Genomic DNA, 13,781 nt, shown 5'->3' with positions numbered 1-13,781 from the left:
TTTCTCTTCTTTACAAACTCAATTATGCAAAACCTGAGGAGCCCAGTACCTTGGTTGAGGTTGTGGTTTACTCTTGATGGAGAGATTTCGATAAGAAAGTGAGCAAGATGACTATAACAAAAAGGGATTCTTCAGATTTTACAACTCAATTGATTATGAGAAAAAGAGTTATTCTCGATAATTATGAAGACCTTTAATATGGGAGGTTAGTCTTCTTGCTATGCCTTTCATTACTTTCTTTCCGATATTTTTGTTCCCAATGTTTGTATTTTAACGACTATCCACATTGCAAATTTGTATTTCCTCTGTGGCAGCCACGAGGAACACCGTTTAACTGCTAGAATTGGGGTTATTTGTTGGAATTTAAAAGTTGAAAGGCATATTTTTAAATGTATCATCACTTAAATTTTCAAACAAGTCTAAGACAGTCTTGAAAATAAAGGGACTGATTAGTCAATTTGATATAATGGGCTTTGCCAGCTTTTAACAGTAGGTATCAATTGACACCTTCCATCTTTTGGACATTTATAAAAGAGCAATTTGTCCACCACTATATTTTGTTTTTGAACTTGAAGGAATATATATATATTTTCTTTTAAAAATTTAAAAAATTAGTACAACCCATAGCTTTTCATTTCAACAACGTAGGGCATTTTATTTTAGTGGGAATCAAACCTTAGACATTTAGTATTTCAGGATCAAACTTTTTTCACTTAATCAACCCTATGAGTTGGAAGAATACCTTTTTATTTATTTCTTTTAGTGTTTGGAAGAGCTGGCATTAAGAACGATTAATTATTGGGAGGTCAAAACAATAACTTACCGTTACGACCCACTTTAATTCAGATGTTTTATTTCTGTGAAACTTTAAGGTGATGAGTAAGTATGTCATTATCATTATTCTTGTAAGGAATCTTACTATCCAATGATCAAATAATATCCACATATGTAAAAAAGTCATATTTCTTTTGCCAAGAACATGGTTAGGGTGGTTTAATAGAAATGGTTTTGTACTCTGTTGAATTCAATAAGATAATAAGGATAGTTTTAAATATATTTTTTGTCAAACAACCAAATACAGATAAAACTAGAACAACAAATCTCCGATAATCTACAATATTACAACAGGGGAGTAAGTTCTGATGAAAGTATATTCAACATTAAGTTGAGTAGAATTTTTTGGTATTTTTAATAATTTGTGTACTTTGTTATTTTTTCTGTTACTTTTTGATGATTTGAGTTTGTATTGATTACATTTTGGCATCAGATGATATACCTTGTATTATTTGATAATCTTCTCAAAATTAATGTTTAAAGTAACAAAACACACCATTCTTTGTTCTTGTTTTTATCCCTTTGTTGTTGTGTTCTATTTATTTTGTTTTGAAGCATTCTCTATGAAATTACATTTATTCCAAAAACAATTATTGTGTGATAATGTTAGAGTCTAAACTTGTTCTAACAATTCAGAAATCAGAATGATGTTAGATATGCATGTTAAGTCTATAAACTTGTTGATACATACTCTATTAACTCAAATGAGTTTTTGAAGTAAACTGTCATAGTTTTGTCAGTCATTTGATCATTTTTGTGTTTCCATATATTGGTGATATATTTTTAACAAATATGGACTTCTGGAAATATTATGAGTTCTAACAAAAAAAAAAAAAAAATAACATATAAAAAAAAAATTTAAAGTATTTATTAGATTAGGGTTGACAATTTGGGTCACTTACAAATTGACGAGTTTGGGTTGGCAAGTTAACGAGTTGAACGATACTAACCTCAATTTGACATGTTTAATAATTTGAATCAAAATCTCTAACCTGAATCTGATATGTTTATTTGTGTTTGACCCGAACCTGACTCGTTTGATCCGATTTATCTAACTCAACTCGAACCAAACCCGAAGTAATTAGTTCACATCTCTTTGTTTCAAATTAAAATAACATCACCATAAAATTACAAATTCGTTTATAAAAAATTTTATGAGCGAGTGAATAAGAAAAATTAATACAAAATTCAACCAAAGAAACTTGTAAACGAGTTATTGGGTCTACTTTGGGTTATTTTAAGTCGACCCGATTTTGATCAAATTAAACAGGTCGACCTAATTTTTACCCGAACAAAAAAATACACGACTCTAACCTGATTCATACGTGTTTGGTCCGGGTCGTCTTTTCGTGTTGGTTCAAAATTGTCGGTCCTATTTGAAATATTGATTTAAATAGATGTATTAATAAATTTGATTAAAACAATTGTTTCATCATTAAAAAAATAATCTAATTTTTTTTGAGAAGGGTGTCTCAAGTCAAACAAACCTTAATTAAGCCAAAGGAAAGAAAGAATCTCAAATATGTCAATTATAAAGTCAGAAGCAGAAGTCTACTCTTTTTTTTTTGTTCATGCATGAAGTCTCAACACATGCATAATAACCTGGATTTATTATTGATTGTATATATATATATATATATATATATATATATATATATATATATATATATATATATATATATATATATATATATATATATATATATATATATATATATATATATATATATATATATATATATATATATATATATATATATATATATATATATATATATATATATATATATATATATATATATATATTGAAAAAATAGAACTTTATTTATCCCACTAAAACATTAGCCTTATGTACACTATTCTTTTCATTAAAACATTTTTTACACTATTATGAAACATAATCCAATACACATCTCTTCTTAACAAAGGTTGTAGAAAATTTGTTTGGAATGTTGGAAACTTTCATAATCCCAAAAATATGATATCCATTTCAAGTATAGATGTTCTAAGTGTAAATTGATCCAAGAAAATAACATAATATCCAAAAATAAAATAAAAAATAAAATAAATGTCTTTGACATTTATATGGTTTTCCATATAGATTAGAACACATCTATATATAAAGATTTATAAAATAATATCACAGCCATTTACAGGAAAAGTAAAAAATTGAAAGGGAATAGTGCTATAGTTTACCATATTATAACTTTGAAACGTTAAATGCTTATTATTATTTTGAATTTTTAAGAAGTTAAGTACACTATAGTAATGCCATTTATTTATTTATTTTTATTTCAAACTTAATTAAACTTAAACTGAATAATATAAGATGTGATCACAAGTCAATCCAAATGAAAGTAAAATACAACTTAAAAGAAATATCAAAATATTAAAATAAACTAGATCTATACTCATAGAAATATGAATGTCATTAGTTTGATCGGATTCTATACCTATTTTATATTTATAATTAATATAGATGTAAATATCAGTGATTTTTAAAACCGGACCATTTATTAAAAAAATTAAAAAAATCAAAGGAAACAACCCTTTTCATATTCTTCAAGTACATAATTAAGTGGACACGTGTTCTTGATACATATAAAAAATTATTAAAATTAACCCCATAAAATTAAAAATAAAAGTACACGTGTGGATGACGCATGTGAATGGTATACCTATAGTAGGGTTGGATGGAATATTCACACATGCATGTTCCTTGTCTTTTTAGCACATTATTTTTTTATATATGTCCTACACTACAATCATTCTATTCAAATAAACATTAATTTGTTATAATTTTATTTAATTCTCCCCTAACGCAAAACACATTCAAAATACATTACGAACTTTTTAAAATAAAATTTGGAAGACTTGGACAGACGAAAAACAAAATAGATGCTTTGGAGAGAAGATCAAGCCTATTTATTAAGAAATAATTTATTGTTTTTAATGTTCCGAATTGTTGCATGCTATTTTAAAATTTGTTTCAAGATGTTTGAGTTAAACCACTCGAGTTCAACTCGATTAAGTATTTATTAGCTAGTTAATTGGCTCGAACTCGAGTTTGAACGAGTTTATAAATTTGAGCTCGAGCTCGACTATTTACTTAATCGACTTGAAAAGCTTGAACTAAAATTAAAATTTCAAACTCGAGCCCGAATTCAAGCTTAAACTCAAACTAAAGTTTATTTTCAAAACGAAAATATCAAACTTACATACCTATTCAACGAAAGAAATGATTGAGTTTTTACTAATTCTCGAATGAAATAATATGAAAAAATAAACAAACAGAAAAAAGGAAGAGTGTTTGTGAATAAGTGAAAGAAATGGTGAAGAGAGAAAACTACTTATGAATAAGTGAAAGAAATAGTGAAAATTGAAGAATGTTTGTAAATAAGTGAGAGAAATTGTAAAGATAAAAGAATATGATAAAAATATAGATATGATAATTGTTAGAATATATTATTATTAATATATTCTAAAGATGACATGACGGATTAGGGAATTAGAGTTTCTAATTTTGATTTTTTTTTGGACAATATGATATAAGAGAAATGATAGAGAGCGGGAAAGATAATGACAAGAAAGTATAGGGAAAATCTAAAAATTCTCTCTCTTATTAAAATTTCAATCCACTCAATGAGGGATGACACATCATTTCCCTATACTTTTTTGTCATTATTTTACCGCTCTCTATCATGTCTTTAATGATATAATAATGTGGGTCTAACATATGAATTTTGAACCAGGAGAGAGTGAATAACAAATATTCGTTTTAGATTTTAGCTTTTAACACTACTGAAAATTATACTATTAGCGACGACAAAGGCCTTCGTTACAAGCCCTAATGCCGACGTTAATACTTATTAACGCCGACTACCAAAACCGTCGACGTTAAAGATTTGGACGTTAATTTTTTTGATTTTTATCCACGACCATTTTCACCTAAAGCCATGGTTAATAAATGATATTATTAACTACGATTTTAGGATAAAGTCGTGGTTAATAAAATGATATTATTAACGTCGGCTCTCCTCCTATCGCCGACGTTGATATTGTTTGATTTCAGATTTTTGGCATTTTTTGAATTTTATAAAACCTGTTTCATAAATAAAAAAGGCCATTCAAAAGAACCATTCATAAATAAAAATCACCAAATTTTAAAATCTCAAACCATCTCAAATCGTATTAATACAAAAATCTAAAATATACATCAATCACTATTGATCGAGGGAGGAAGGGCATCCTAGACATGAGTGTCCTTATAGACTCTTGTTGTGCGAACACTAGTGCACGCATCTCTTCTATTTCACATGTATGTTGTGCGCATATCTCTCTCTCTTCCATTTCATGTGTATGTTGTGCGCGTATCTCTCTCTCCTCCATTTCACGTGTTTGATGTGCGCGTATATCTTTCATTGCATGTGTTTGCTGTGCGCGCAACTATTCTATTTGATGTTCTTGTTGTTCCATTTGTCGTTGCATGTTCCTATTCTCCTCCATGAGCATTTCTTGTTGTTGACGTTGAGACACACGTGAGTTGTTGACGTTCGAGGAAGAACTTCCCCGCTTATCAGGTCTAAAATGAGTTGGACGTGGTCCCAAAGCAGACTCAAGGATCTCAAGCGGAGAATTGATCTTTATTTATACACATAACTGACAAATCTAAATTGTGAAAAAATAGGTAAATTAATTTTTTTTGACACAATCCATACATAGACAAAGTATAATGAAAACTTTAGTACAATACTCACCCTTTTATGGGAGCTTTCAACCCGGTACTTATTTGATTTCTTAAATATCAGCTTCCCAGCGTTGGTGACAAAAATTACATCATATTCCTACAAGTTTACCAACAATCACAATATGTTTATTATTAGTCTTTAGCTTATGAACAACAAAAACTAACAATTCCATGTGTTGGGTATAAGCCTACTGCAATTATCAAACATTCTTCACAAATAAAGGAGATCTAACTGAAACAAACTTAACGTAAATCACCTCCAAGTTTAACAATTTAATTAATCATGTTGGTGAGGTCTAAAACAATATCTCCAGGCATCTGAAAACATAATTTGAAGTGATTAATTTGTATGTAATGAAAAGTTAATTTACAAAGTAATATCAAGAATATAAGAGGTGAAATTGGAACTCACAACAAAACGATCAATTTGATTAGTCATGTTGGTGAGGTCTAAAACAATATCCCCAGGCATCTGAAAAATAATTTGAAGTGATTAATTATATGTAAAGAAAAGTTAATTTAAAAAGTAAAATCAAGAATATAAGAGGTGAAATTGGAACTCACAACAAGACGATCAATGGAGCTTGATGTAGAAATTGAAGGTTTAATCGGCTAAAGGAAGAGGCGGCGCAGAAGACAGAGGAAGGAGGCGGCGCGACAGACGGAGGAAGGAGGTGGCGACAGACGGAGGAAGGAGGTGGCATGACAGACGAACGATGGATGGAGGCAGTTGCGGAGAAGAATTGCAAGAGAGATCACTTGCCGCTGCGGAGCAGAGAAGAGAGAAAGAAGAAGGAAAAAAGAAGAAGGAGATTCTATGCAGGTTATCGACGTCGACATTATTATTAATTTAATGAATATTAACCACGGTTTTACTAAAGTTGTGGTTATTATTCATTTAATGAATAATAATTTCCATTAATTCTTTTTTATTAACCACAATTTTACTAAAACCTAGTACCATGGTTAATATTCATTTATTAACCACACTTTTACCATAAATCCATGGTTAATATTATTGGTTATTAACCACGACTTTGATAAACTCGTGGTTAATATTAATTTAATGAATAATAATTTTTCAGTAACTCTTCTTTATTAACCACAGTTTTACTAAAGTCGTGATTAATATTATATGTTATTAACCACGACTTTACCAAAGTCGTGATTAATATTCATTTAATGAATAATAATTTCAAATAGCTATTCTTTATTAATCAGTGTTTTACTAAAACCGTGTTAATAAACTACGGTTTTACCATAAAACTGTGGTTAATATTATACGTTATTAATCATGGCTTTACCAAAAACTCACTTAGACGTATGTACTTGTACAACTAGTTCACTTAAACGTATATACTAATAAAAAGTCATTTAAACCTACGTACTATAAAAAATTGACTCATTTAGCCTCTTTTAGTAATCATAGTTAATTTTTATTTTTAAATTTATATATTTATTAATTAAATATTAATATATTTTCTCTCTCCTTCTTTTACATTAATTAAACTAGATAATTAATTTTTTTTTATTTTTTTATTTTTATATTAGATTTTTTAATTTCATCTTCATTTTTTTTATCAGTTTTTATTTCTCATAAATCTTAAATTCTCATTTTTGAAAAAACTTTAACAACTTATTTATGAATTTTATGTTTACTATAAAAAAATTAATTTTTTTTCTTATTTAATTTAATATTAACAAAAATAAAATTAATAATTTTTTATTTAATTTTTATTCATTACTTATAGTAATAGTAAGTAACATTGTTTTGTCTAATATTTAATTATTACTATTTTGGTGTTTGATGAATGAGTTGCTATTATTATCTAAATATTAATTAATTTATTTTTGTGTTAAAAGATTTTTATTGTTGAAAGTATAAGTATTATCTTATTAGACCAAACAATTTTAAAATAATTAATAATTAATGTTAATATAAGAAAAAAACATAAAAAGGAGAAAAAATATAAAGTTAAAATAATTAATAACGAATTTCCATATATATATATATATATAAAATAAAATTAAAATAATCAATAATAAATACTCATATAAAAATAATAAAAAATTTATGAAAAAGATAAAAATAAAGGATTCATTTATTAATAAAAAAGACGAGAGAGAAAATATATTAATATTTAATTAATAAATATATAAATTAAAAAATAAAAATTAACCATGGTTTACTAGAAGAGGCTAAATGAGCCAATTTTTGATAGTACGTATGTTTAAATTAACTTTTATTAGTATACACGTCTAAATGAGCTAGTTGCACAAGTATATACGTCTAAGTGAACTTTTTTCCTTTATTTAATGAATAATAATTTTCTAGTAGCTCTTTTTTTTATTAACCACGGTTTTATTAACGTCGTGGTTAATGAATAATGAATATTAATCACGATTTTACCATAAAGTCGTGGTTACTATTATAGGTTTTTAACCACGACTTTGGTAAAATTGTGGTTAATATTGTAGGTTTTAACCACGGCTTTGATAAAACTGTGGTTAATATTTATTTATGTATAATAATTTTTTAGCAGCTCTTCTTTATTAACCACGGTTTTACTAAAGTCGTGTTAATATTCATTTAATGAATATTAACCAAGGTTTTACCATAAAGTCGTGGTTAATATTATAGGTTATTAATAACGAATTTATCATAAAATTGTGGCTAATAATATTTCTAAAAATGATGGGGAAAGGGCGGGAAAACCTGACTTTTAGCCACAACTTTCATGACCAAAACCGTGGCTAATAATAATGGCGGGAGAGTGGTGGGAAAGCCAGAACATTAGCCACGGCGAAGACAATGAAAACTGTGGTTAATAATATTTATTAGTGTCGACCATGTAACACCGACACTAATAAATATTATTAACCACGACAGATTGATCGTCGTGGTTAATAAATATTATTAATCACGGCATATGTTCGATATGGCTAATGTTTTTGTTGGGTCAGTTCATTTGGCAGCTGGGCCTGACAAATTAATAAAGTCCATTAGGGCATATTTAATTAAGGAAAAAAACACAGTAGTTTTTGAGTTGGTTTTTTTCTCTCTCCCTCTTCCAGCAGTTCTTCCTCCATTGAAGCAGCAATTCCTCCATTGAAACAGCAGGTGCTATTATTCGATTTCTACAACAAGTGGTATCAGAGCTGAGTTCGTTTGGTGGTGATTCTTGTATAATTCAAATGGAAGAATCGTTGAGCAGTAATGGAACGATGATCAAACTCACAACTACCAATTACACAATCTGGAAGTCACGGATGGAGGACTTATTGTGTAATTATGATTATGAAGACACTATTTTGGGTGATAAAGGCAAACCAGAGGCTATGACAGATGGAGATTGGAAGAAGCTGAACAGAAAAGCAGTTGGTAAAATTAGGCAATGGGTTGACAACAGTGTGTATCAACATGTGGCTACTGAGGTTAATGCTCATAAAGTGTGGACTATTTTGAGTGAGCTGTATGAGAAGAACAATACTCAAAACAGAGCATTTCTATTTAGGAAGCTTTGCTCGTTGAAATATCAAGATGGGTCTTCTATGTCTGAGCATCTAAATGCTTTTCAGGGGATTCTAAATGAGTTGGCTGCGATAGGAATGAAGTTTGATGATGAGCTTCATGCTATGTGTTTGATTAATTCCCTGCCTGATAGTTGGGAAACACTTGTGGTTTCAATTACCAATTCTGTTCCACAAGGTAAGCTCACTTTGAAAATGATGAAAGAGAGTGTACTAAATGAAGAGGCTAGAAGAAAAGAACAGGGCTTCTCGACTCCAAGTCAGGTATTCGTGACTGAGAAAAGGGGTAGAAGTAAAAGTAAAACTCCAAAGAATCGCAGTGGCAGTTCAGATAGGTCACGGGGAACATCCACCTCGAGAAAAGAGATTACATGTTATCATTGTGGCAAGCCAGGACACACGAAGTATCAGTGCAGATCTTTGAAGCGGGAACAAAAGGAGAATAAGCAATATGGAAGTAGTAAGGTTACAAATGTGGGTGGTAACAACATCGATATTGTTTACGACAATGATAATATCAACCTTGTTCCTCAAGATACACAATGGGTGGTAGACTCGGGTGCTTCTTATCATGTCACCAATCATTGTGATATATTTGCTTCTTACACTAGTGGACAATTTGGTTTAGTGACGTTGAGAAACCATGTTACGTGTAAGATTGTTGGAAAATGAGATGTCTGTTTGGATACTAACACTTCGTGCAAGCTACTTTTGAAGAATGTTCGACATGTTCCTGATATTCGGATGAATTTGATCTCTACTGGTATTCTTGATGATGAGGGCTATCATAGTTACTTTGGTGAAGGAAAATGGAAACTCACTAAGGGGTCTTTGGTGATAACTAAAGGAAAGAAGGTCAGTTCTCTTTATGTGACAGAGACTAAGTCTTACAGGGGAGAAGCAAATGCAGTTAATGATTGTTTAGCACAGCTTTGGTATAAGCGACTTGGTCACTTAAGTCAGAATGGCATGCGAATTCTCTCCAAGACAGTCGATCTTCAGGGCTTAAAGTCCACAGATTTGAAGACATGCACAGATTGCTTAGTTGGTAAGCAACATAGAGTTTACTTCAAAAGTTTCTCTCCATCTAGGAAGCCCAATATCCTAGATATGGTTCACACAGACATATGTTCTATGGATTCCTTGACTTTAGGTGGTGCTCATTATTACATCATTTTTATCGATGATTGTTCAAGGAAGGTGTGGGCATATTGCGTGAAGACTAAGGATCAAACATTGGATTACTTCAAGTTGTTTCATTCTGAAGTGGAGAGAGAAACTGGGAAGAAGTTGAAATGTGTTCGTTCGGACAATGGTGGCGAATACAGAGGACCATTTGTGGAATACTGTAAAAGTCATGAGATCAAGCTTTTGAAGACTGTGCCAAAAACACCTCAACAGAATGAAGTTGCAGAGAGGATGAACATGTCTATCAATGAGAGAATTTTATGTATGTTGTCTCATACTAAGTTGCCAAAATCCTTTTGGGGAGAGGCAATGAAGACAACAGTTGATCTGATAAACCTTTCACCCTCAACTCCTTTAGATGGCGACGTTCCAGAAAGAGTGTGGAGAGGTAAAAACGTCTCTTATGATCACTTGAGAGTTTTTGGTTGTAAAGTATTTGTTCATGTTCCTCGAGATGAGAGACCTAACTTGATAGCAAGACGAGACAGTGTATCTTTATTGGGTATGGTCACGGAGAATTTGGGTACCGATGTTGGGATTCGGTTAACAAGAAACTCATTAGAAGCAGAGATGTGGTATTCTTTGAAGATCAGACCATTGAAGACTTTGAGAAAAAAGAAAAGCTGAAGTCTACGAAGAATGAATTGCCTGACAATGGTAGGATTCGTACACCACAATCACAGTCCAATAATGTGGAAAACGCCCAAGTTGAAGGTTGATGAGACTTCTCTAGTTGATCCTGAGCCAACAGAGGAAGCTGAACAAGATGATGATAGTTCTCTAGAGCCATCCGATGATCAGCATATTAGAAGATCTAGTAGGCAGCGACAACCTTCTAGTAGGTATCCTCCCAATGAGTATGTGATGTTGACTGACGGGGGAGAACCAGAAACCTATCAAGAAGTATTTTCTCATGAAAACAATAACAAGTGGTCAGTGACAATGCAAGAAGAGATAAATTCCTTGCAAGAGAATGAGACTTATGACTTGGTGAAACTTCCGAAAGGAAAGAAAACTTTGAAGAACAAGTGGGTATTCAAGTTAAAGCATCAAGAGAATAGCTCACAACCTCGATACAAAGCAAGACTGGTTGTGAAGGGCTTTGGACAGAAAAAGGGGATTGATTTTGAAGAGATCTTCTCACCGGTTGTGAAAAGATCATCCATCATAGTTGTGTCAGCATTGGCTGCTAGTGAAGATTTGGAAATTAAACAACTGGATGTGAAGACTGCATTTCTCCATGGTGACTTGGAAGAAGAGATCTATATGGAACAACCTGAGGGTTTCAAAGTTAAAGGTAAAGAAGATCTTGTCTGCAGGTTGAGGAAAAGCTTGTATGGGCTCAAGCAAGCGCCTAGACAATGGTACAGGAAATTTGACTCTTTCATGGAAGCAAATGGGTACAGTAAGACTACTTCTGATCATTGTGTTTTCATCAAGAGATACAGTGTTGATGATTATGTTATTCTTCTGCTCTATGTTGATGATATGCTGATTGTTGGGCAAGATATTGCAAAAATTGAGAAGCTCAAAAGGGATTTGAACAAGTCTTTTGCGATGAAAGATTTGGGTTTAGTGAAGCAGATCCTAGGCATGGAAATCACAAGAGACAGAAAGAATAGAACACTTTGGCTATCACAGGAGAAGTACATTGAGAAGGTATTTGAGAGGTTTGCAATGAAAAATGCAAAACCGGTTTCAGTTCCACTTGTAGGTCATTTCAAGTTGAGTTCTAAACAATGTCCTATAAGTGAGAAAAAGAAAGATGAAATGAAGAATGTACCTTATGCCTCTGTCGTTGGTAGTCTTATGTATGCCATGGTATGTACAAGACCGGACATAGCACACGCAGTTGGTGTTGTTAGTCGGTATCTCTCCAACACTGGAGAAGAACATTGGTTGGCTGTTAAGTGGATTCTCAGATATCTTCGAGGCTCTTCGAAAGCACGTTTATGCTTCGGAAGTGATACTCCTATTTTGGAAGGCTTTACAGATTCTGATATGGCGGGTGATGTGGATTCAAGAAAATCTGTATCAGGTTTTTTGGTTACCTTTGCAGGCGGTGCTGTTTTGTGGTAGTCAAGGTTACAAAAGTGTGTTGCTTTGTCTACTACAGAAGCTGAGTATATTGCAGCTACTAAGGCATGTAAAGAAGTGTTATGGATGAAGAAGTTCCTACAAGAGTTGGGCCAAAAGCAAGAGAAGTTTACTTTGTTTTGCGACAGTCAAAGTGCCATTCATCTCTCAAAGAATTCAGCTTTTCATTCGAGATCCAAACACATCGACGTGAGATATCATTGGATACGTGATGTGCTTGAGGAAAAAGAGCTGAACTTGGAGAAGATTCACACAAGTGAGAATGGTGCCGATATGTTTACAAAATCCTTGCCCAAGGACAAGTTTGAAGATTGTCGGGAGAGAGCGGGTTTATTGGAGCCCACGAAGTTGCGCTGACAGGGGAGATTTGTTGGGTCAGCTCATTTGGCAGCTGGGCCTGACAAATTAATAAAGCCCATTAGGGCATATTTAATTAAGGAAAAAAAAACACAACAGTTTTTGAGTTGGTTTTCTTTTCTCTCCCTCTTCCAGCAGTTCTTCCTCCATTGAAGCAGCAATTCCTCCATTGAAACAGCAAGTGCTATTATTCGATTTCTACAACAGTTTTAGTCATTAAAAACTTTGTTTTTACTAGTGTAATATTAACATAAATAAAATATATTATTTAATATTAGGTTCGAAAAAGCTCGATAAGTCATCGAACAAGTATTATATGAGCTCGAGTTCGACTCAAATATTAAACGAGTCGGCTCGAGCTCGGCTCGAACTTGTTCAAAGTCAAGCTCAAGTCGAACTTTGATCGAGCGGCTCACGAGCTGCTCACGTAGCTGCTCACGTAGCTGCTCACGTAGCTGCACTGATCATTGCAGCCCTTGATAGTAATTTGTTTTTGTTCATTTGTGCACATATGAGTTTTTGGTATGAAGTAATTGTCCAACTTAATCATTATTTTTTTTTGTCTAATATTTAATATGAAGTCTTAATTTAACAATTTGAAATAAAAGATTAATGGATTGGGTTAGCTTGCTTAGAATTAGGTTTTAATTGAGATGTGGTTAGTTTAATTAGATAATTTTGGTGTTAAATTAGGTTGAAATATATAACTTGTAATTATTTCACATCCATTAAGAAATGATTGACATTTGTTTTCAAAGAAAGGAGAAAGCCAGATGCAAATGGTTCATGCTAATATATTCATAAATTTATGCTTGAAAATCTAATTTAGTTTCTGAAAAAATTAGAACACGAAATCTATTCTTCACAGTCTTTACTTTATTTAGATTTTAAGTTATACAATGAACTAGCTATAATAACACGCATTAATTTACACATTTAATCTAAATTTACATAAGCAAGGCTAGAAACATATAAAATTTAATTCAAAGTGCATGCTTTTCTATTGTTTTTGTGAGGGTTATAAAAA

At 31.6% G+C, this 13,781-nt stretch overlaps 1 long non-coding RNA gene across 1 annotated transcript; it reads right to left on the bottom strand.

The window, feature by feature from the left end:
• Positions 1-4,997: 4,997 nt before the first annotated feature.
• On the bottom strand, positions 4,998-6,326 carry LOC124911171. The gene is made up of 5 exons (XR_007096589.1): positions 6,146-6,326; positions 5,994-6,053; positions 5,839-5,899; positions 5,592-5,678; positions 4,998-5,502 (listed from the first exon to the last, which is right to left on the bottom strand). It is a non-coding gene; the product is annotated as an uncharacterized LOC124911171 (long non-coding RNA).
• Positions 6,327-13,781: the final 7,455 nt, after the last annotated feature.

The sequence above is a fragment of the Impatiens glandulifera genome, chromosome 8 (genome assembly GCF_907164915.1).
Source record: "Impatiens glandulifera chromosome 8, dImpGla2.1, whole genome shotgun sequence".
Taxonomy (NCBI): Eukaryota; Viridiplantae; Streptophyta; class Magnoliopsida; order Ericales; family Balsaminaceae; genus Impatiens; species Impatiens glandulifera.
This window is presented reverse-complemented; position numbering and strand designations above follow the sequence as displayed.